Genomic DNA, 25,399 nt, shown 5'->3' on the forward strand with positions numbered 1-25,399 from the left:
TGTCCCGTGAAATGGCGAGGAGCGGCGACCCAAGAAGAGGCGTCTTGGGGGTGGCCGGAGGAAGAGTCTCTTGTGTGGCGTCGCAGGGGTGGCGCTCAGGACGCGATGTGGCCGGCGAGGCGATGGGGGTAGAGGCGACCAGGCCAGCCGGGCTGGGGACACTGCGCCTCGTTGAGCAAGGGTATGCCTGAGTGAGGAAGAGCAACGCTGGTCTATGAAGAGTGCTGTGACACCAGGCTGAAGAGCAGCGCCCCAGAAGCAGTCGAAGGCTGCGAAGATGTCCACAGACGGGCTGATCGACCAGGCGGGGGAGCCGGTGGGTAGCAGATAGCAGGCAGTTGGGAGGAGGCCTGGAATGACGGTTCCGGCGAGCGGAGGCTCAGGGCAATGTCCAGCAGGGCAGTGACACCGACCCCAGCAGGCGAGGGACACCCAGCAGAGAGTACAGGGACCCAGGGGAGGGGAAGCAAGCGGTAGTCCAGGACGCAGGGCGCCTCTCACCTTATCCCCCACGTCCTAGGGGTCGTTTCCAATGCGGGGGTGCACTGCTGTGTGGTTCCTCACGTCGGTGGCGGACCCCTCCTCCGGGAAGTCAGGGGGACGGGAGGTTCCGGGTCCCCTCCAGTAGCGGGCCGGCGCCGCCAGTGAGATGCCCGCTGTGGGTGGAGTGGCGGTTGGAGATCCTTCCGACCCCCGGGCAGGCCCACGCCGGGGTCTAAAGTAGCAGGAGGCGTCCGGCGGGGTTTGCTGTGCCCGGAGGGGCCGTATAAGCAGGCCTCAGTTCAGGTGGTAGTTCTCCGCCGATGATCGGGGATGCGGGGGAGACTCCGGCGAGGTGTGGGGGCGAGTAAGCCCGGTGCAGGGCGCTGTCGAGCCAGGCTGCGCCGTCACCCGATAAGCCCACGCGTGGTCTCAGAGTGTCCAGAGGGCCTTCTCCGGGGCGGATAAGGCACCCGCGGGGCAAGGCCACCGATCTCAGCGCGCCCCCCCCAGGGGCCACTGATGAAGTGGGGGATGGCCGGCGAGAGTGCGCAGGGCTGGAGGACGGCGCCTCTCACGGCGCAAGGATCTGTAGGCCCGCCAGGTGAGGGCGCGGGAATGCGCCTAGAGGCCCACGCCGGGACCCGAAGTCAGTGGTAGGCTGCTTATAAGGCTGAGAACACCGGCCCCCAGGTACACCGCCGTGTAGTGGGCCGGGTGTCCGTGCTCGGGCGGCCGACCGCTGGGCCGGCAGGCCCGTCTACGTCGGGATGTAGGCGCACGGCGGAAAAGCTCTAACCTTCTTCGCCGGCGCACCGGTCACAGCCACAGCAGAGGTCGCGGGTCGTCGGTCTCCGTAGGCGTCCAAAGCTCAGGTCGGCGGTCCCTCGGCGGAGCAGGGTGGATGTGCGCAGGATGTGGGCGCCGCGGGACCGCCGGAGACGGACCAGTCCGGCCCTCTGGCAGGCCCACGCCGGGGCCTAGATTTGCCAGGGGTCCTCCTGCGTGGCGCACTATGTCCGGGGGGTGCGGGACGCACCGCGTCCTCCGGGGGACCCCCGCAGCCGTTGGGCACACGTCACTGCCGTCTGGTGTGCCAGTCCACGGCTCTCCGGCGGGATGTATGCTGCCCCCGCAGTGCGGCCGCGCTGCGGAGGGTCTCAGATTCGCGCCGCCATTACGCCGTCCTCCCCGGCGATTGGGAAAGCGGGGCCACCGGCAGTCACACGTCCAGAGGAGTCCGAACGGTAGCTCCCCAAGACAGCAGAGAGGGTCGAGCTTGGATTTGGGCTGAAGCACGGGGGGTGATAGCTAGAAATTACGTGGCAATGGGGCTTAGGGCCCGGGAGCCTCTCGAGACCCGTCTACTCAGGCCGCCATCTTGGCCACGCCCCCGGACACCGTTGTTTTATTGATTAACACATTCTGCCCTCATGGGGAAAACAGTGTAATGACCTTATAGTCAGCCATAGCAGGCAATACTGCCCTTTAAAGGACCGCTCCCTTGGTAAAGGCCCTTGCCTTTGGAGCTACAACAAGATTCAAAGCTATATTAAAGGTTTCAAATAATTACTGAAGGCATAAACATGGTTACTCAGTCAGAGAAATAATTATCATAATATTTGCAAGAGAATCACATAAAGGGAACCTCTAAAGTATATCAAAAGCCAGAATCAGAAATAACTCTAGCTGTAAAGTCAATAGACAGACCACACACAACAAATGTGTGCTAAGATATAAGATTTTTTTTTATATAATATAAAATAGCAAACTGACATAGAACCTGCTTAGTTAGAAATCAAGGAAAAGTTCTTACGTTTTTAGACAGAGAGAACACGTTATTGACATGGTTCACGATGAGGTAAAAATGACAGCAATCAATGAATGTTCATGAAAGCATGGCACAACAAAATGTAATTTATTAAACCACACCTACAACATGAATAATGAATTGTGACTCTTCCCCAAAAATCCACAAGTCATTTTACAAGGTTATTCCCTAACATAATAACTGGATCTTAATCACAGTTTAAGTTTGTGGCCATTCATCATTGACCCAATTTGTACGGGAACATTTGCTGACAGCTTATTAGTTGTTTATTAGAAATGCCTACAACTTGGACTCCTTTCCCAAGAGGGGTGGGGTGGGCGCTCCCGTCAGTCTGACTGTGGAACGGAGGCACATTTATTGATTAAAAGAGATGCTGGATTCCCATTTACTTCTTCTATAAAAGGGCCACTCTGGGTGACCTCTAGGATTGCACCAAGCATGCACCCCTTCTGCCGTCTAAGGCACCGTGAGTCTGATTCACTCCAGTAGAAACTGCTAGTGTAGGTGGAAGTTGTGGAAAATTCTTATTAATCACTGAAGGAATTTGTTGAAATCCTGAATTTATTGAGAATTTGGCGTTCTATTCTGCATTGGGCTGTGGGACTATCTGGACTGAAGGCATGTTCCAATATATCTGCCTTTGATTCTGCATGCTCGGCACAGAGGCCAGTTGGGCTGAGACCATTGACTGTGACATCCCATTCAGTGCCATCTGATTCATGTTCCAGTTTCCCAGGTTCCTGCAAACATCGCAAGGAGAGTGTCTTATTCTGTACACTATTGGTGTTTGAGGTATTTAAATTGCCACTGTCAGTAAAACCTACACCCTGAGCAGGGCCGGACTGGCTGTAACGAGCTTCGGGTGTTTCCCCGGGAGGCTGGAAGAGTGCGGGCCGATTCTTCAGTGCTGGGAAACGTATTTGTTACTGGGGCTGGTTTTGCTTTGGTGCTGCTATATCACCCCAAGCAACAAAAGAGGCTGGGGCTGGGCTGTCAAATTTGTCAGGCCTGGTTTGGGTTCCCAGTCCGGCCCTGAAATTCCAACTTAATACAGTGAAACCAGCGTCTAGAATGACGGGAGAGGGAATAGGTTCATCTGTATTTAGACTCCCAGGTGGTGTAACCTCCATGTGAAGCTTCGGTGTGATGGATATGGTACTAGCATTCTTAATGGGCTGGGGAACACTAACTAGGGCCGTAGGGCTTCCAGTAGCAGGTGGGTCATCTGTTGAATGTCAACCCTGGTACTGCAGATTCGATAAAGCACTGAATCTATTGGATAAGGGAAAGATTGGTGTAGGTGGTCTTAATGGGGGTCTATAAAAGTGTCTCAAGGGTAGAGGGGTCACAGCAGTGGATGGGCTGAAGTGGATGTTATTGCTATTTAACAGATGGTTAACTGTAGCTGGATGTCTAAAATTCAGGACAATACAGTCGCCAGTGATATTCTTTGGCAAGGGACCCACCCAATCTACCCGTCTTACTGTCATGATTTCATTGGAGATTTGCGGCCCTACGCTTTTATGCCTAGACAACCAGTCAATAGACTTATTTTTCAGCTGGGCCCAAGACTCCCTTTGATCCTCTTGCAGGGGAGGAACTCCTGCTAAGACTAAAACATAAGGGCAGGCTTCAGGGGGCAAGTGGAGGACCGTCCCGGTCTGTTTTTTGGGCTGTGAGACATCAGTGCGCCCAGTTTTAGGGGCGATCTTATCTGATTTCCCCGCTTTGTCAGGGCCAGACCCCAGTGCAGCTCCAGACACCCTTCCGATAGGACAGGGCTAACTAGCTGGAGCTGGAGCAAGTGATTTTCTACTTTAGAGTTTATAGCGTAATAGTGTTATTCTTGCCTTCCCATGGTAGGGTTTATAGAAATATAAACTGGCAGAACTGCAGTCAGCTCGGTATGACTGACTCAGCCTTTCTTCCATCTATGTTTCGTACAACGAGTATCAGGAAATTTGATGGTAACAGCACTCTTCATTAAAGAGAGACACGAGTGAGTGAGTGGTTGATTGTATTATTTAGTGTAGAGAACAAAAACTATGCTCATATCTAGCTTTTATCCTAGGATATTGTTTGATAAATGTTGTCAGTAGCTTGCCTATTTTGCATGTTGTGCGTCAGCCTGTGTTGGCTCTTCTTGTGCTTGTCACTCCCCTGGAGTAAAGCCTCTTTACCATCCTGCTGATTGGATTACGTGTATACTACACTGTTCACTATTAGGAACTACCTTTGACTTTTGGATGAGCATTCCATGGGAGTACATTTGTTTTGGGTTCATGACTTATCGGGTTTTATCAGTGATCCCTAAATTTCGCTGAAAATACCCATGAGTCCAAGTATTGTTCACAGTGTTGCTTTAACTAGTAGCGTGATCAGTTGTGCTTGGATGCTTTTCTTTCTGTCTGTTTCACTCGAAAAGATATGTTTCTTTTCTTTTATTCCACATTATGCTAGTCTCCCAATAAGCTTCCTGGTACTTCTTGGTTTTTCCTCCATGTAGAGAAATGAACATTTACTGAGAATAGACACTTTCATAATACCACAAATATCTCCGTTTTATTTCTTTCCTTCTAGTCAAGACTTCTATCACACTAACTGCACTTTTATGTTCCTGTGTGTGTCCACAAATGGGTCAGTATTATTGTTGATGTGTTTAGGGTCTTGCCAGATTCTCTGCATCTCTTGGATTATTCCCATGTGTGTTCAATGAAGGTGTGTTTTTGCTTATGGTGATGTAGAACTGATGAGCGACTAAAGCCTTTCCTGCATTCAGTGCACTTGTATGGCTTGCCCCCGTGTGTGTCCTCTGATGCATCCTTAGGTTTTAGCAGTTACTAAAACTACTTCCGCATTCACTGCAATGGAATGGTTTTGCCCGTGTGTGTTCTCTGATAACTCTGCAGGATTGATAGCTGACTAAAGCTTTTCACATATTCACTGCACTGGAAAGGCTTTTCCCCTGTGTGATTTTGCTGATGAATCCTTAATGCGGAAGAGTCATGAAAACTACTTCCACATTCATTACAATGGTACGGTTTTCCCCCCGTGTGTGTTTGCTGATGCCTTTTTAAGACTGATGATTGACTAGCTGCACTTAAAGGGTTTTTCCTCTGTATGTGTTCGCTGATGTTTTTGTAGATATGATTACTGCACATTGGAGGTAAGTCTTTGCATATGGGAGCACAACAGTGGGATATGGGAGCGGGGCAGCCATGATCAAATGCTGGTCCTGACATGCTAGAGATATTTTTTAACATATAGGGGCCCTAGATCACATTTTGAAACAATGGGGTCGATTGGCTTGGCATAATAGGAAAATACATGAATATTTAATGAGAGCCCTTTTTAGCTAATCTATTTGAAAAATGTGCTTTACAATGCACTATTTGACCCAATACTTAAAAATATTTCCTCAGTTTCTGAACCTCTCTGCACACTCCATAGAGGTTTGGCTCATTTGCTTCACTTTCTACAATTCAGAGCTAGTATTATTTCCCACCACTTTCGAAGATCATATCAGCACCATAATACAGGTGGAAATTAAAACAGACATTTGTTTAACTTGTATTTTCATAATAATGATGCAGTTATTATCGAATGCTAGTGATGTCAATTCTTGTGATGTCCTAATGATTAAGGTTATATGACTTCACCTCCTGGAAAGACTCAGGATTAAAGGTCATATGATATAACTTCCTCTGATTCTCAACACCGGCTCTGCCGCAAACACGCGGATGAACTCTGAGACCTACTCGACTCAACCACCGCAGACGTCACCTTCCTGACGGAGACCTAGCTGAACCCCTCCTCGGCACCCGACATCGCCATAGCCATCCCGGAAGGCTACAAGATCACCAGCAGGGACCGCACCAACGGAGTAGGAGGAGGAATCGCCCAACACCGACGAAGCCCTCAGCACCACCGAACACCTCCACTTCCAGATCCACACCGACCCCAACACCACTCTCAGAGGAACCCTCGTCTATAAACCAGAGTAAGTAGTGCGCTTTACAAATGCTATGATTCATTAAGGTCAAAGGCTGTGTGATGTCACTTCTGATACCCCTGGCATTTTGGTGAATCGATGTCCATGAAAAAAATTTACAGACAGGAGAAAGTCAGCCGCACAAGATAGAAAAACACTGGAAAATGAAGGGATAAAAAACCTTTGATAGTAAAGTTGAAGAAAAGTAAATAGTATAAATGTACAAGGCCATACTTTTACTAGTGGGAATAGTTACAAGTTATAAATAATAATAAACATGATTTACTGGGGTCGCCAGAACCATCTGCCAAGGCTGCAGATCTGGTGGTGGGAGTCGACCTGGTTGTGGTTGTCTTCAAACGTTCCGCGGCGCTGGTGGTGGTGGCAGCTGCTTATGAGGGTGCCCTCTTGCCCTTGGGTGCTATGAAAGGAATAAAGATAAAAAGAACAATGATTGGTGGTACTCTCTTTACAAAAAACAGTTTGACAGACACAGTATTGATTATTTTAAATCAGATAACTTATTCCTAGATTCCTAATCTAAAATGACATTTTGAACTATTAATTAATTTCCATGAATGATCTTTGCTTCTCCAACCTCTTTTGATGGGCCAAGTTGGTCTCCCTTTGCATAGTACAGTACGTACATCAGGGAGATTGAGACTGTATGAGCTACATAAAGCCACAAGGAAGAAGCTAACCCCTCTGGTATACTACTATCATAATAGTAGTAGCATCCCTTAAATGTTCCCAAGCGAACACCTGGCTGGCTAACACTGGAACAGAATCCTGGCAGTATCAATCACTCTCTGATGCAAAAAGTGCATTTATGTGAGTGAGGCACACTAAATCTCCATAGCTGCCAAGGTTTCAGATTGCTTATGTGTGACATTTTCATAGTTTCAGTGTACTTATGAATGACTTCCAACGACCAAATGTGTGACACTTAGAGTGACACTTTCTATCAAAATCAAGTTATGAAAATGGAAGGGTACTTACCTTCTCATATACGTTTTATTTGTTTTATAGAGCTGCTCATAACAATGTAGAGTGTCAGAGATCGATACATCACACACACATTATACAGAGACAATGAATCATATCTGTGTAAATGTAGTCTATAGGAAATGTTACATATAACGGTGAGGATTGCAAGTTGTAGGAATCACGTCATAGATACTAGTATGCAGTATATTTTAAGAGTGTATGGTCTGGAGAAGCATAAACTCAGGATTTAAAACATACCACAGTAATTGGCATAAGTAAAAAGAATGCTCATCTACGCAAACTAACCCTTTTTAGCAACATTAGGATAATAAAAGACTGGGGGAGAAAATAATGTTCTAACCTATACACACAGTTTGAATGCAGGTTCTTGAAGACAGTTCATACCTAACTGTGCCATTTTAGGATTGTAACTAATGAAATGCAAGTAACAAAAGGACCTCTGTGACAAGCTGTAACTCATTGAGCTAGCCACATAAAATGCCGTTAAGTGGTCTGCATAGTACACGTTCTTTGCCGTAGTCACATTAACCCTTTCCGCTACTTCATGATGAGGAAAAACAGGCACTAGACAAAATGCCTCTCTCTCTCCAGCAGGAACATTATTCACAGGAGGCATCTATACATTTTTTTTTTTATTGTTTTTATTGTTGCAGCAAGACAGACATATTAGCATGATCAATCATTCGTCAGTGTAGCGTCAACATTCAGCCACATCCAACCGCTAGTGCAACAGTTTCAAATTTATATGCAACTTTCAACTTTTAGGGTCATAGATTGGAATTTCAGCATTATGCAATATACACATTGTTATGTTCAATCATAGTAGTACAGCGATTAAAGCCCTATATGCCACAGTTCACATAGCAATTGTTCATGCCGGGAGAGTACGGGAATTCTGGAGCCTCCCCTGTCATTGCCCCACCCTGTCTCCTCTAACACCCCTCATCTATGTCCTCTTCCTCCCCCGAACTGTATAAATCCTCTTCTTCGGGCAGTGGCTCGCACAGATCCCCTCTATATGTGTTCCAAGGTGACCATATTTTATTCCATTTACGTGGGTTAGCTCTCTGCTGATACACCGCCCTCTCTGCCATCATGAGCAAATCCATGTTTCTGCACCACTGCGCTAAGGTTGGTGTTTCCGATGCCCCCCATTTTTGCGCTATATCTGGCTTTGCCAACATCATTCCAATAACCACCCATTGCCGTCCATGCGACGTCAGGTTGGTCGGGCCCCATACATTCAATAAACATACTCTAGGGTCAGGTGTGATGTAGAGTCTGGGCAACTGTGCGTGTTACACGCCGCCAGTAGTCCACCATGCTGGGACAGGACCACAGGGTATGAAACAGTGTGCCTTCTTCTCCGCAGTTCCTCAAGCAATAAGGGTGATCTGCCCTCTGTATTTTATGTAGGGTGGTGCGCGTGTAGTATACTCGGTGTAATATTTTAAACTGCACTAGCCGAAATCTCGCTGAGATACCAGCTTCTCTAGGTGACGCCATTGCTGCATTCCAGTTTGTCTCATCCATCTCCCCCAACTCATCCTCCCATTTCTCTTTCAGTTTCTGCAACGGGTCGGGTAGATTGTTTATCAGTTTGCGGTAGGTGAGGGAAGTGGCGCTGGCTTCCATATAGTCTGTGAGTAGGCGGTCCTCTAGCGGAGCAGATTCCGGGACCCTAGTGCCCGGTGCAATTGCATTCATTAATGCATGCCTAATCTGTATGTAACGGTATGTTTCATTAATGCCCAGGTCATACTGCTCCTTCAGGGTCTCAAATGGAATCACCCCATCCTTCGTCCACATATCACCTACAGTGGATATCCCGATATTATCCCATTGGGTAAACCCTTTACTATGTCTTAGGTTACCCAGGGCCTTGGAGTCCCACAAGGGTGTAAGCTGTGTAATCACACCCTCCCACTTCAGTCGTACCTGCGCTTTATGCCATAGCGACGCTGTGTGTCTAGTCGGGCCAATCAGTGTTGCCGTCAGTCCCTTGTTGTAGAGCGGGGCCAGAAGGGTGTTAGTACCCTGCTGCCTCCTGTCTGCTAAAAACGCCGGGTCATCCTGTGGTGCATGCATCCATTGGTTGATCACCTTGAGGTGAGCCGCCCAGTAGTATAATTCCAAGTTGGGGAGTGCTATCCCCCACTGTACCAGTCCCTGACCAGTTTCACCTGTGCAACCCTAGCTGGTCAGTTCCCCCATAGTAGGCCCGACAGTTGACCTGACACCTGTCTGAAGAACGACGATGGGACCATCGCCGGCATGTTCTCCAAGACATACAGGAAACGGGGCAGCGCCAGCATCTTGAATAGCGCCGCTCTGCCCAATAACGTTAATGGGAGGGTCTTCCAGTGTTTTAAATCTGTTTTCAATGTGTCGAGCAGTGGCCTGAGATTCAGGTCCTGAAATGTCGCGTGGTTTCGCGTGATCCGGATCCCCAAGCACCAGAAGGATGCTGTCTCCAATATTAGTGGGCAGCCCTCTCCCAGGTTAGGTGGCATTCCATGCAGCATGTAAAGCACCGATTTCGACCAGTTAATTTTATAACCTGAGGCTACTCCGTGTCTCTCACACAGCACCAGTAACACTGGAATTCCCACTGCCAGGTCCGTTAGGTATATTAACATATCGTTGGCATATAGCGACACTCTGTCCTCCCAATCGTCTCCCCAGTCTATGCCCCGCAGTAGCCGGGTGGACCTAATGATAGTGGCTAACGGCTCCAGTACCAAGGCGAACAGTAGCGGCGAGAGCAGGCAGCCTTGTCTCGTACCCCTTGCTAGCGGTATTTCTCTTGAGATGTGGCCGTTCGCCGTCACTCGCGCCACTGGGTTACTATACAATAATTTAATCCACGCTATGAATTTTGGGCCGAAACCCATATGATCTAGGACCGCGAAGAGGTAGCGCCATTCTAACAAATCAAACGCCATTTTGGCGTCAAGCGAGAGGATTGCTGCCGGCTCTGTCAATAACGGAGCTCGCGCCATCACACCATGCAATCGTCTGAGATTCATCGCCGTACTCCTGTGCGGCATAAACCCCGACTGATCTGGATGTATTAGGTGTGCTAGATGAGGCAGCAATCTGTTGGCCAGTAGTTTCGCAAAGATTTTGCTTTCAGCGTTAAGGAGGGAAATTGGACGGTACGAGCCGCAGTCCTCCGGCGGTTTGCCGGGTTTCGGGATTGCCACTATGGTAGCCACACATTGGTCAGGCGGCAATTGTCCTTGTTCCAGACTTTCAGTAAACATATTGAGTAGGGGTGTACTAAGCGTCTCTGACATGGATTTGTACCACTCAATCGGTATCCTGTTGGGGCCCAGAGCTTTCCCTGAGTGTAGTGCTGCGATAGCCGTCCGTAACTCCTCAGCGGTTAGGTCAGTTTCCAGCTCTTCCACTTTGTCTTGTGACAGGGTGCGGGTGGGTACCCCCACGAGAGCCGTCTCTGCCATCTCCCGTGTAACGTCCAATTCAGGGGAATACACCCTTTGGAAATGGTCTGCCAATAGTCCTACTATCAGTGATGGACGGGTCTGTAGTATACCCGCAGGGTCCCTCAACTGTAGTATATTTCTCTGTCCTCCCTGTTTTTTTTCTAGCCAGGCTAGGAGCTTACTAGCTTTATCCCCGACATCGTATATCCTGTGCGCTGTGGCCGCTATATTCTCTACTACTTTACGGCGTATAAGATCGGTATGACGCTGCTGACACAGCCGGAGCGTGTGCAGCGTGTCCCTCGACGGATCGGCCATATTGTCTTCGTTAGACCTGGTGAGTTTGTCCTCTAAATCTATTAGTTCCTGCTTCTGGGTGTGTTTGTGCCTTGTGATGGTGGATATAGCTTGCCCTCGAAGTACCGTCTTGTAGGCTTCCCACAAGACAGAGGGGGATGAAACTGAGCCGACGTTCTCTGCGAGGTAGCACCTCGTCGCTTTTTTCAGAGTTTTAGCCACTAGTGGCACTTTAAGGTACCCCGGGTATATCAGGTAGATGCGCTTTCGGGTCCGCTCCGGGTTGAAGAGAACCAGTGTCAACGGGGAATGATCCGAGATACCCCTTGGCTTAATTTGTACGTCATCGATAGTGAGGAGTCCATCTCCCAGTGTTAGGAAGTAGTCAATCCGTGACAGACTGTCATGGACCGCCGAGTGGTACGTGTATTGTTGGTCGTCCGGGTGTAACCGCCTCCAGATGTCCACCAAACCCTGTGCTTCTAGAAAGCCATTCAGCCGGGAAGGCCCGGAAGTCTGCGCTCGTGCCGGAAATCTGTCTTGTGTGTTGTGTACCACCGCATTAAAGTCCCCTCCTAAGATGAGATCTCCCTCTGGGAGTTCCAGCAGGAATTTCCCCAGTTCCGGGAGAGCGACTGCGTGCAGTGCCGGCGGAATGTACACCGAGACCACATTCAGCGGCCTCCCTTCCCACTGTCCGTGTGTCGCCGCAAAGCGCCCCTGTGTGTCTACCTTCGTGGACTGGACTATGTATCTAGAAGATCGGTCCATTAGGATCCCCGTACCGCGGGACCCTCTAGTGAATTCGGAGTGAACAATCATATGGTAACCTCTTCTGTCTAGTGCATGTGTTACTGTGCCCGTCAAGTGTGTTTCCTGTATTAGGACCAGGGCCGGATTTGATCTTCTTATACTTTGCAGTACTAAGCCTCGTTTGACCTTGTCTCCCAGTCCCCTCACATTCCAAGACATGAGTTGCAACGGCATCACTGGCCCCGTGTTAGATCCCCCCCCGTGTCAGCTCGTGTAGTGTGTGCCATGGGTTCTGTGGTTGAAAGTACATGCTTGCCATGCCAACTGAGTTCGATGTAAGTGCCGGGTTTTCGCTACCCTGCGTGGATGTGCCTTATATTTCCAATCTCGACCATTGAAGTATTCTAGAATTTGCAAAACTTCCCAACCCCCAACTCCCCCCCTCCCTGCCCCCCTGCTAAACGGACTCAAAACTGCCCGCCCCCCCCAACCCAGCAGAGTGCCTGACCCAAACCCAAAACACATACTTGCACGCTGGGGTGAAGGACTCTCCGGGGTCAGCGCCCCCCCTTCTTGTCCACGGAGTACCTCCGCCCAGTGTCCTTGGCGGCTCGTCCGGTCAGCGTTGCATTTGGCTTAGAAAGGTGACCTTGGGAAGTCATTGTTCTTCGGTATCTTCAATCTCCGGTGTCGCGCTCAGAGGTGAGTGCGGTGCTGTTTCTCCCCCGGATGCCTGGGAGCCCGGACGAAATCCATTAGTGCGGTGCTTGTTTGTCCTGTTGGAACGGCGAGGCTGTCCCGTTGGTCTCCAGCCTTCCAGTCAGTCTTGTGCAACCTCCGGTGTGTCGAAAAACCACGTTTTGTTGTCTGCCACGATCCGTAGCTTGGCTGGGAAGAGCATTGAGTAAGGAATCTCTCGTGCCCTAAGTTCTTTCTTTACTTCGAAGAATGTCCTCCTCCTGCGTGCGACCTCCGCCGTATAATCTGGAAAGAACGCCAACGTAGAGTTTTGGATTTTAATGGGGGGCGAGTTCCGTGCTGTTTGCAGTATCGCATCCCTGTCTCTGAAATTAAAGAGCCGAGCAATAATCGGCCTTGGGGAGGCACCCGTTTTCGGTCGGCCCCCCGGGACTCGGTGCGCCCTTTCCACTGAGAAAAAGGCAGAAAGACCCTTAGGCTTAAGTGTTTGCTTGATCAGGTCTTCGACGTAAAGGTCCATCGCTCCCGTATCCTCTGATTCTGGAACCCCTATTATGCGGATGTTGTTCCGCCTTGAGCGCCCTTCCTGATTATCCAGCTTAGCAGGCAGGTCCTTGTTTTCCTTCGAGATCCGTTCCATATTTATTTGCAGTTCTGAGACGTCCTCCACTAAAGATTTGGTCACTATTTCCATTGTGTTCACCTTTTCCGACATTTTGTGGAAGTCTGCTCTTATCAGTGTTATTTCTGTTGAGATCGAACCCACCGTCCCCTGCACCTGCGTCAGGGCCCGCATCACATCCTCTAGAGTCTCTTTTTTACCTCCCACCGTGTCAACGGCTTTGCTCGCCTGCGTTTTAGCGTCTGTAGGGGGGGAAGTCGTTTTATCATATGCGTATCTCTCAAGACGTGACTGTGTAGCCCCTCCCTTCAGCCCCTTACCGGCCATTTTGATGGTTACTGCAGTAGGGTCCTGCAGCAGGGTGTCCGCCGTGAGTAGCGTCCTTGATGGAGCCAAGTCCGTCAGAAAGTATCCCTGGCGGGGGGTTCGCCGCGGTCCTTTCGGAGTTATATGGGCCGTGCAGTGACGATGGGCACCAGGCGACAGAGCCCCCCCGACTTTCCACCCGGCAGCTGGGGAATGTGACCAACCCTATTCGCCGCGCTAGTTGTCCGCTGCAACCGCGGCAGGGGCGATGCGGCCCCCCGGACGCCGTCTTCACCGCGTTCCCTTCAGGCAATAGATAGCAGGCTCCGTCCACGGTGGTCCACGTGCTCAGGCCGCTACCACTTCGGCCGCAGCCAGGAAGTGCCCGTGTGTCCACTGCCGTGGATGTGCCCGCGGCGCTGCCCAACCGCTGTGGCTGGGGGGCACTGCCGTCCACGATGTACACCTTCACTTAGTAGGGCAGGAGAGCTGAGCTGAGAGCACGCATGTCCCGGCACGGATGTCCGAGGCTCCGCTACAAACGATGGGGCGTAGGGCCCTGATACACCGGGTCCGTGGCCCGAAGATAGTGTTCGTGTAGAGGCGACTCTAGCAAAGTCGCGTACTGGCGTTTCCCTGTCTGCTGTAGTGTCGCCGCCCAACGGGTGCCCCAGGGGTCCGCAGTGCTCCCCACCGGGTAGTTCTCAGTCCGGTTGTTGTCACCCACTGACCCTCTCAGGTCCAGCCGGGTCTCATGCAGACTGGAGCGGTTCTATCCCAGTCCCGAGTCCCAGGCACCGCAGTGCTCGGAGTCCAAAATGGCGGCTCCGGTCCCAGGGTCGGCAGGACCGACCACCTCCGTCTGCCGGCCAGGGGTGTTTCTATTGCTCGCCGGGCTGTATACAGCGGTGCTTGACCCCTCAGCCAGGGCCACCTTAAGTCCGGTGTCGATGCTGTTCTGTGGTCCCCTTCGTCACTCCGACGGCAATCGCGAGCGGGCGCTTCCGGTGTCTCCTCGCCCTGCCCGGCACACTTCCTGTCGGCTCTCTGCGCCCGGCAGCTCCCTGGCTCCAATCCTCTGCAGCGGCCCGGACGGACTGCACTTCAATCTGCTCTTCCCTCCGTCGGATTTAGGTTTTGCTCGCCACCGCCTGAGCCGCCCGGTCCCGGGTTTCGGTACCTTGCCGCAGGTCAATAAATATCACCGGATTATTAGTCGGATCTGCAAGGAGGCCGCTTCAACCACGGAGCTCGCCTTCTATGCTGCCGCCATGTCCGGCTGCTAGCCACGCCCCTCATCTTTACATTTTTATTGTTGCCTGAGAACTCTTGGACACACAAGGAATTCGTCAGCAGGTTTTTTAAACCCATGTTATTTCTGAATATACAGCACCTGACCCTCCAATCCCCCAGGTCAGTGCTAGGTGCTGTAGTGCATCAGACATTGCACGAATAGCAAAAGGATCTCGAGGACAAAACCAGTAACTAATTGCTATAATCCTCATAAAATAGTCATTTCTGTGATAAAAGCCTGGTACGCATTCTTTGAAGCAGGATAATTAACCATCAGAGCTACTAGCCATGATGGTCAGTTAAAACTGCCAATAGACAACAAACGTCCAATCTCTCCGCAGAAACATTAGTATCACCAGCCGCATTATTTGATGTACATGTGTGTCTCAATTCCGATGGGCAGCAGCAATTCCTGAATACATACAGCAGTTGCAATCAATGTATTTCACATTTCTTGCAGATATTCTAGTTTTGTTCCCAGACCCAATGGATTTGACACAGTAACAAATTAGAAGCCTCCTCATTGAAAGAGCGCTGCCCGAATCCAAACCTGTGGCTTTAATCTTTGGTGAATGACCTACCACTTCCACACACAAAAGTAGACTACTACTTTCTATGAGAAAAGCTGGGATGATTTTATCCTGGATGGATTATGGCACTCTCAGATCTTTCGCAATATTGGGTTACTGGAGATTATTTGTTTTATTGGGTGCTTAGGGAGGGGCAATCATCCAAAATCCCCTAAAATAGATCCGCAGATCTCAAAATTACATGTAAAGCCCTATCACACCAAAGTACAGATTTTTTTCAAGTTAAATTACTTTCAAGTTACAGAATGAGCACAATAGTTAGACAAGATGCTTTTAATGTTAGTATCTTGCTCAGAATCCAGCCAACAGGTGTTTTGTCGTATGGGGTAGGGCCCACGACTTCCTCAGGGCTGGGAAAGAAAAACAGAAAACATCATGTAATCCCGCAATTCCTCGGGCATTGTTACATTAAAATCACTTTAGCAGAATCCATGCTATGACATTTCCAAAGTTGTGATACAACATCACAAATCCCACCAGCACTTGGAGGTAGTAGATGGGGAAAAAAGGGTGAGGGACAGGAAGAGACAAAAGCCCCCAATATCCTGGGTTAAAGGGTTAAAGGTTGAAGTATAAGCAACAGATCAAGAACATCACAATGAAAAACCATGGTGCTCGTGGTGGAAAGTGTAGGAAGGGTCAAGCGCATTACTATACTTAATAATATACGTCAGTGAGAATACACTCATCTGTGTCCTCTCCCAAACACACACTGAGCAGAAAAGCTCAGGCCTACCTTGTAAAGTACAACTTCTCTTTGTATGCCCAAAGAGGGTAGCCAGATGTGACCATATTTAGTAACTGCTCATTATCCCAAGATTGTGAATTTATTTAGTACCAGGAGGTAAGAAACATACCTTCTGGCTGGTTATAGTTCCGACCCAAAATACAAAATTGTAGGGGGGTCTATATGGGTTAGTTTATTGACCATGGTACCTCACAACCCTAGACATATCAGTAAATAGAAAGAGAGGCACATAGTCAAAGAGTGTGTGAGCTGTCATGAAGTACTGTGACAGTGAAATTACACTAGGCTGAAAAAATTCCCATCAGCCCACCATTATGGCAGAGAAATCGTCATGTGGGATACGGATGATCTATTCCAAATCTCACCCAACACATCTATTGATGGTGTAGAGACAGGAAAGTCACGATAGCCTTCTAGCCACAGTGTATTTCAAACGTGGTGCTGATGAATGTGCAGTGCTCAGTGAAAAAATAAGTGCAGAATAGATTTTAAGAATAACTACCAGAACAGAAAATATGTTTATTGGGCACTGTTCTTAGTGTCATGATTAAAATAAGCGCTATACAGTTTGAAAATATAACTATAATATGGCGCAGTGCAGTGTGGTCAACATGTTTCAGCTGTCTAAGGATATTACCCAGCTTTCGTCAGGACCGTGATGTCAAAGGAGAGGCAACTGCAAAATAATAAGATAGCAATTCAAATGATAAACAGTACTCCTACCAGAAACTTGGAGCCCCAAATATTAGCTGGAGGAAACTGTGGGTACATTGTCCATTTCCAAGCATTATGTGGGAAGTAACCTCACCTCACCCGGCACCCGCTCGGGAAAATGAGGCCCCTCTCTGTCCGTCGGTACCTCAGGCCAGCGTCCGAGAGGGACGCTGGCCTGAGGTACCGACGGACAGAGCGGGAAATGGACAATGTACCCACAGTTTCCTCCAGCTAATATTCCAGTCAAACAGTGCCGCTTCCAGTGATGGTTCAGACCAAGGAGGAGACAACTCAGGTAATCAAAACAGGATGCAAAATTACAACAGAAGAGGCAACCGACGAGGCCGCAACTCATGGAGACCTCCATTTTTCCAGACGAGAAATCAAGAAATGCCTTTCCAACCCTTTAACCCTCATTTTCAAGGATGGATGAACCCTTACTTCCAAGGACCACCGATCATGAACCATCAAATACAACAACAGTCAGGCTCCAATTTCCAACAAGGCGTTCCTTTTTTAGGGAATGGCCAGACATCACAGAGAACACGGAGGAGAGGAGTAACCTGGTCCGACCAAACCAGACAAGTGCAGACCAGGAGCATAACAAAAGCAAACACAGGAACAAACGTGAATCCCTCATCGTGAATCTCACAGATAAGATCTTAACAAAAGAAGAAGAGGATGTACTTAACAAAGGTTTGGGCTATGTTCCCATCCCAAAACCTGATCCTTTCAAAATCAAGTGTGAACTGGCAGAATTTTGCCGGACATTGAAATTGAAAGCGTTCTTCGGAACAGACCAACCGCCCACCAGAGAAGGAGATACGACTTTGAAAAATAAATCAACCTTCTGCCCACTGAACTCTCAAGTCCCCATTGAAATTCAGACTTTTGAGCAAGCCCTTTTCAAAGGAGTTGATGAGTTAGCGAAAAATCCTCGCAAACCTTTCCACAACATGACCAGACTGGAAGAACAAGCCTTGAAGACCCTGAAAGAAGATCGTAACATAGTTATCAAACCCGCCGACAAAGGCGGAGGGGTGGTCCTCTTAACAGCAGAAGGGTATCACCAACAGTGTTTGAATCTCTTATCGGATGGCAAATTCTACAAGGTTCTGAACACAGATCCAACCCTAAGATTACAAAGAACTGTGGCGATGATGATCGAAGAAGGGGAAACTAACAACTGGATATCAAAAAAGGAAGGAGCATTCCTAAGAACCCCCACACCTAGGACCCCCTATTTCTACTCGTTACCGAAGACACACACGGGTCGGACACCTCCACCTGGACGACCAATCGTTTCAGGAAGTGGCTCTATTCTGGACCCCTTTCTGTGTTCGCAGACCAGTATCTCAGACCGTTGGTCCAGAGAACTCCAACGTATCTAAAAGACACGAGAGACCTTCTAAATCAACTAAAGGACATTGATTATTCACCAACTACAATGCTTTTAGTTGGATTCGATGTGGAAAGTTTATACACCAGCCTTCCACAAGGTAAAACGATGGACACCCTTGAGAGCATCCTTTTCAACATTGTATGGACTTACAAAACCCCTAGGCATTTCGTTCTAGAGTGTTGTCGGATGGCCCTAACGGAAAACTTCTTCCAATACAGAGACACCCTATACATACAATGCCATGGGACCTCGATGGGCAGTACGTTCGCCCCGAGTGTGGCGGGACTATATGTCAGCACATATGAGGACCAATACATTCTTAATGAAGGGGTCAATCCATTTTATCATCATATATTGTTCTGGAAACGATATATCGATGATGTATTTGTAATATGGCAAGGAAACCAGAACGACTTATCACAATTCCACACATGGATGAATGAGAGAGATGAATGCCTCCGGTTTACTTACTCTGCGGATGACAAAAGCATTGACTTTTTAGATGTGACCATCTATGCTGAGGCGGGCACACTTCAAACTCGAACTTTCTTCAAACCGACGGCTAAAAATAGCCTACTCTCATACAATAGCTTTCATCCTCGCACCATGAGAGAAAACCTACCATACAGTCAGTTCCTCAGGCTACGACAGAATTGCAGCGACACTGATGAGTATAAATCACAAGCTAGTGATCTCTGCAAGAAACTGGAAGCCCGGGATTACCCAAAAAGAACGATAAACAGATGCAAAAAACGGCGAGAAATCAGAATAGAGAATCACTCCTTGAAACTACCCCAAAAGAACCAGCTGAGGGAATACTGACCTGTGTGACAACATACAGCCCAATGACAAATGACATCAAAAAAATGATAAACAAAAATTGGTGAATTCTGACATCGGGCGATTTGTCTTGGCCGAAACCCAGGTTCGCCAACAAAAGGAGCCGCAACCTAAAAGACATCCTGGTCCACACGAGACCTGCCCCAAAAAAAAACAGAGACATGACAAACTTATGGGGGAATCCACAGGTGACGGGACATTACCCATGCGGGTCATGCTCAGTGTGCAGTCTAACAAAAGCCACAAAAGAGTTACAATTACGACCCGATTTTAAATGGGACTTGAGGAGCCACACGAATTGTAATACCAGCCACTTGGTCTATATGATCACATGTCCTTGCCACCTCAGATACATCGGAATGACCTGTAGAAAAATAAAACAGACAATATGTGAGCACCGAAGCAATGTGAAGTGCAAAAAGAGCACAACGAAAATGGCAAACCACTACCTTGAGATGGGCCACACGACTGAAGACCTAAAGTGGGTCATTCTTGAAACTTTGATTACAAAAGACAGAAATGCTGAAAAAATCCTCTATGAAAAAGAACAGAGGTGGGTGCATAGACTCGACACCCACAACAAAGGATTGAATGATAACATTTCATGGCTCAGTCTCACCAGAAACTGACCGGGTACAATAGAAAAACACACCTCGACAATCCCAATAATATATGCACATTGACGTGCCCCTATTCCGATCTTGTATGCACCTATCAGTTTTTCAACCCATAGCGATCAAGATCTAATCATCACAATGATCTACCAGGCACCATATAGCCTCTGCACAAACAAACATCGAATTTAAGCATATGTTTTTGTATATCCACATAGTGATTTCGAGTAAAACATAGAATAAAAGAGACTGACTCTTGACGCCATGGTTACCATAGTAACCTTGGGAGTGGCCAATCAGCTCTGTTTACGTCAGAGCCCCGTCCTCTATCTCGACCCGGAAACTCTGACTCACTGTTTTCGGGTCAGAGAGAGCAGAGCGCGCCAACAAGCCGCCAGCAGAAGACGCAATAGGTGCTAGTCACACTGAGCACGATATCAACAAACCGCAAGTATAATTGGAAGAAACGAACCGCTAACTCACTATCTCTTCCTCTTAGTCTGTCTGAAGCTCTACTACCCGATTGGAACGCGTTAGTTAAGCGCGTGAGGTAACTGTGTTCCCCGTGATTATAGAATAGTCACAAATACACATACGATAATAATTAAATAATACCACCTTGAAATGTTCACTTTAAAATATAAGCTGTGGGCATACCGCATGATCACCATTATTTGTAACGGTGAAGCACGCCCGCAATATTGGTGAAACACTGGCTGATCTATGCATGCATTGTTCAACCTTGAGTATGTTACAGTCCCACGCATGAGTTTGGAAAGGTAATGAATGAGTTGACATTGCCATACACTAGCGGGCCTATGAAGTATTGCCATTTTTTAGTTGTGAATGTGTCTATCAATGAATAGACTGGTGAAGCAGATTTCTGCTTTATATGTGTCCCACTGTACCCTGCCCTTTGTTTGTTGTTACGCCATTTGTTTTTCTTAATTTTACAGGTACACTGTGACCTCCATAACAGAAAAACAGGTTTAATATATCCTTATTTTCTATCACCATTTGAAAGAGCACAATTTTTACATATTTTCCTCACTTGATTCACCCCGAGGTCCTGATGAATGCCCGTAAGTCCTAGTTTAAGGCTGTTGAGGCAGAAACATGTCGACCGTCTTTTAACCCACTACCGTCCATGATTTTAATACTCTGAGTGCATCTGTCACTCATAATCAGTGCCATATTATGCACTACTACAGAGCTTACCAGTCCCAAATACAGAACGAATAAAATTACCATCTGATTTTTGGGATTTTTATAATTCTAATCACTCTCCACTCCCTTATCACTGGCTCACTACTGTACCAACCTTGGGTAAGAACCTCCTGGTGGAGGCTGCATAACCACAGTGACCTGATGATTATGCACACACGTGAAAAAAGCGGAAAATCAAGATATACCGCTAAATTTACCACCATACCCATCACGTGCATGAGGGTCTTTTATTTGGGACACCCCACGTTTTTCCTGCATACCAAAGGTTGTGCAGGACAAGTGATCCTTCCCCACTTGATTAGTATTTACACATATCCAGGAAACTGAATGGATCAGTCTTTCTACCTCCCTCTTATGATTAGATAATACTATCATTATCATACAAGTGTAAATTTAGCCCTTGCATCATACTTATATAGCATCTATTATGCGAGTATATGGTAAGTGCTCATATCCGGTGACATACATCAACTTCTAGTGTTGGGGTTTGTGGCTTTAATTACGTGCTCGGCAATCATTAGTCTACAGAGGGTTTCACCTTCCCTATTTATACAGTGTGTATTGATTAGAAGCAGAAATGAGGCTTACCCCAAAATCAGCGCACGATATGTGTGCAAGCTGTAAAGATCCTTCTATTTTCAAAAAGCACGGATTGGTATGCGTGCTGCGTTGCGAACTGTATTATAGTCCGTGCTTGGATGCTACAAGGCAAATACAAAGGAGAAACGGGGACTACCATTAGTATCCGAACAAACATCCATATCTATGAAGAAAAAGGGTGCGTGGTGCGAGTTAACTCTAACCGGCGTCACTTCTAACCTGTATTCGGCATCCTCCGTGATCCTCACTCGTCTCCCGGCAACTCAGTATGGTCGAGAGTTCAGAGCCGGATGCCAGAAGCACTGTAAAAGAGTGCCAACCGTGCAATAGCTAGACCGTTTCGCCCGATTCGACAGTTTAGTAAACTCAGCCATATTGGATGAGTATGTGTGCCCAAATCTGGTATGATAACCGGAAATACCCATCTTTGAGTCCGAGGCCCCATATAATCGGTGCAAGTGTATTATAGTTAAGAGAAAGAGTAACTCAATACAGTAATTATTAGTTCACTTAAGTATGTTCGGCCATGTCGACAAACACACATTCGTGCCCTCCGAATATGTATTGCTTAAATGACACTAATTTTACGCAGGTATAGGCACAGATCCAGCCCATATCTTAGTATCATCATCCTATTTGCACTGCAGGAGTATCTGGCGCAGTTCTGCCAAGTATCACGCATCAGGCGTGATTCTAACGCATTTCAGTGTGGTGATCCGCATCACCGCACTGAAATACGAGGTTACGCATATTAGGGCTTGTGGTCCTCAGCTGTCAAGCGCTGCGGTCGAGCCCTGGCCTGTTTAATTACTAATAAGGTATAGCAGCCGGCCACGCAGCACCTGCAGCTCCACTACTTAGAGGGTGGCCTGGGTAAGCCCACATCATGCATTCGATTGTTGAAATAATCACCGTGCAGCAGCGCGCATTCCGCACTTTCCTGATGTCACAGCTACTTCCGCCAATCATTGGTAGACACTGGGCGGGCAGCAGTTAATTCTCCACTGAGCCCGCTCGCTGTGAAATGAAGACTGCTGTGGTTCTGCAATTAAGCATGAGTCCGACCCCCATGGACGACACCACGGGGGGCACCGTGATCTTGATGCCGCCCGAGCAAACCGGACTGGCACCCCTGTCTGTAGCTCTCAGCTGGCACTGAGCCGGCCCAAGCGAGCTCGGGCAGTCAGGCATCACACAAGCGAGGCCGACATGGAAAATGCAGCTGTACTCTCTCGGCCATCACTGCATAATTAAGTAAGTATATGCGGAAGGCAATTCCTGGACGCATAACATAAATTCATTGAAGAATGTTCATTGAAAGTTACAAATGTTGTGGCTCCCATAATTTAGAGCCTCTGCCTGCCAGCAGTGTCTTATTCAGTGATAAGAATTGTTTACCAAATGACCTGGATAGTGTTGGGGTAATCATTGCTACTTTACTAAACATGCCTGGTATCATCGGAGCGAACACTTTTGTTTAGAAACGCACATATCTGACAGTACCAGCTTCAAGCGAACAGCTCGTGTGTCCGATAAAGCTTTGAATTGTCTAGTCTCTGCTTTTTCCTCAGGGCACTCTGTTCCTCTTTTCTGGTCTCTTGGCCTCTGGAAGATACCCTCGAGGCGCCTTCAGAGCCATATCTAAATATCCATTAATGTATGAGACTTTTACTCTAGTGTTTACAAGGCTCGAGCTCTAAGATGGTAACTGTGGATGAAGCACTTGGTCAATGGAGCACGATTACAGTCTATTCTGAGCAAATATCTTAATGATAACTACAAGTAGTGTTCACCATGTTTGTAAGTATTTAAGTTTAAGAAGCACCTGCTGTCGCTTTCATTTCCTCCTGAAATGTTCATACAACAATAAAAATGGCACGATAACTCTGATTAATGTTCTTCTTGGAGTACGATCATTTTCTCCAGTGGAAGTTTTGACTGATTACAAAGTAGCACAGCAGATTAGTATACCTACTGCAAAATACGCGATCCATGCGTATCAGGGAGTGCATATGTGGAAAATAGGTCAGTGCTTTAGTTAGAAAGGTCATTTTTTACTTGAAGTGTAAAAGTTAAAATCCCAGTTTAGAACAGGGAACTAATAACTGTCATAAAAGAGCTGGAAATAAACTGGAAGGTACAGATTAGGGCACTATGATCCCCCCTCAGTCTTTCATTATTATAATGTTGCAGAAAGGGGTCATTTCGATAAAAAAATAAACAGTTATTATTAAAGAGAACCCCCAACCACAGAGTAAGATGTTGAATTATGAGTTTGTTGCTTCTCCAGACCAAGTCCTCCTAAACTATACTGTCTATCAGTATGGATGCTTGTAGTTCTCTGTCTTAAGTAACATTTCTATACACTGATTTACACATTTTGAATGAGTGTATGTGTGTGATGTAAAGTGCTCTAACAGCCTACACTGGTATGAGTGGCGCTATAAACCTAGTTAAATGCATCCGAGCTACAGTGATTATGGAGAATTGAGGGGTGGTAGTAAGGGAATCCGCAGCAAAGGTGGTCATTGGGGGTCCAGCAAACAAACAAGCCGGCCCTGGATATAATAATATACGTACAGCTGACAACAAGGCGAGTGCTCTTCTGCAATGGCCAAAGTCATACAACTGAATTGAATTACCACCTATCTTAGTGACTCCACTCTTGACTAAGCGTTTGTCCAGTATTAACAGGCTTGAGAGCAGCAATGAGCCTGGCTGACTGTAACTTATGTGCGCCTCAGTCTCACTCTCCTGAGGCTTGCCTGATGCGGAGAGTCTTTGACCGCTGACCGAACAGGTTACAAGGGCACTAGGCTGTGCCCTTCAATTTCTGGTGCTTTGCAGATATATTTTAGGATCTTTTTAGGAGTTTATTGTTGCTCAAATGGGTGTCATTTCTTATAATTGTATGTTTCCCTCTTCTTCATTCCTAGGTTTTGCTTGTGAGAAAGTGTCACTCATAGTGGTTTAAATGTCACTCACAATTACACTGAAATTAAGAAAATGTCACACATCTGAAACCCTGGCAGCTGGGCTGGTGTATGACAAATGCGGCATCTTGCAGGGGGCTTTGGTTTTCTCAGAAAAGATAATCTGCAAAACCATCAAATGACTGACCCTCTTATGATCACTCGGAGTGTCTGTACAAGTAGTGACCGATGACTGACTCAGCTTCTTCAACACTTCAATGCTTCCCCCGCCCGTCCCATTACCACACTGGGAGCGCTGGCAGCTTCAAACTTCTCCCAGCCCCAGTGGCTGTTTAAATGTCCCAGATACAAAGCTACCAACGCACCTTAGAAACGGGGATGCTGCAGCCAGGCTTAAAATAGTGAGTCTCACGCGCCGTGCAACTGCGCATGCGCGGATAACAGACACTGTCTCCAGCATGCACAAAGAGTATAGTCCCAATGGAGCTTGGAAACTGGGATTAGAGTGCCTCACCTCTACTTTTGCACCGCTCAGTGGAGGCTGCAGGGCCTGGGGAGGGGTGGGGCACGCTGGGGACCCGGCTGCCTGTGAGGAGTGTGTCCCGGTGTGTTATTGCCCCCACAGTGACGCGCACGCTCACGCCGAGCCACAAGCGCATACAAAACATGGCGTCTCACGGCGGCGCACGCGCAGGACCGCTCGTCACTGCTGCGCATGTGCGGAGCGAAGACCTTACTTTCTATCGCCGAGTTAGGACTTTGCACGGAGTGCAGCCTGTGAACTGCCCTGGACAGAAGACACTCAGTCTCACTGCGCCTGCGCAAAGGAGAGACACTCAGTCTCACTGCGCCTGCGCAGAGGAGAAACACTTTCCCCAATATAGAGGAGCCAACCCGAGACGCTTTGCACTGAAATCGCAGCGTTTGCTGTGTCGCGAGGCGCCTCGTGGTCCTTGGTGGGAGAGGTGTCTGTCCTCCGCGCATGCGCAGTTAATCCAAGGC

At 48.0% G+C, this 25,399-nt stretch overlaps 1 pseudogene across 1 annotated transcript in view; it reads right to left on the reverse strand.

The window, feature by feature from the left end:
* LOC144752259 (uncharacterized) overlaps window positions 1-25,037 on the reverse strand; it is a 133,803-nt pseudogene extending 108,766 nt beyond the window's left edge. Inside the window, exons 1-2 of the transcript XR_013594077.1 lie at window positions 24,912-25,037; window positions 6,589-6,723 (exon numbers count right to left, since the gene is read on the reverse strand). The product of XR_013594077.1 is annotated as an uncharacterized LOC144752259 (transcript). The remainder of the gene's footprint in view (window positions 1-6,588; window positions 6,724-24,911) is intronic.
* Between the last annotated feature and the right edge of the window lie 362 nt (window positions 25,038-25,399).

This window comes from Lissotriton helveticus, chromosome 1_1, assembly GCF_964261635.1.
Source record: "Lissotriton helveticus chromosome 1_1, aLisHel1.1, whole genome shotgun sequence".
NCBI lineage: Eukaryota > Metazoa > Chordata > Amphibia > Caudata > Salamandridae > Lissotriton > Lissotriton helveticus.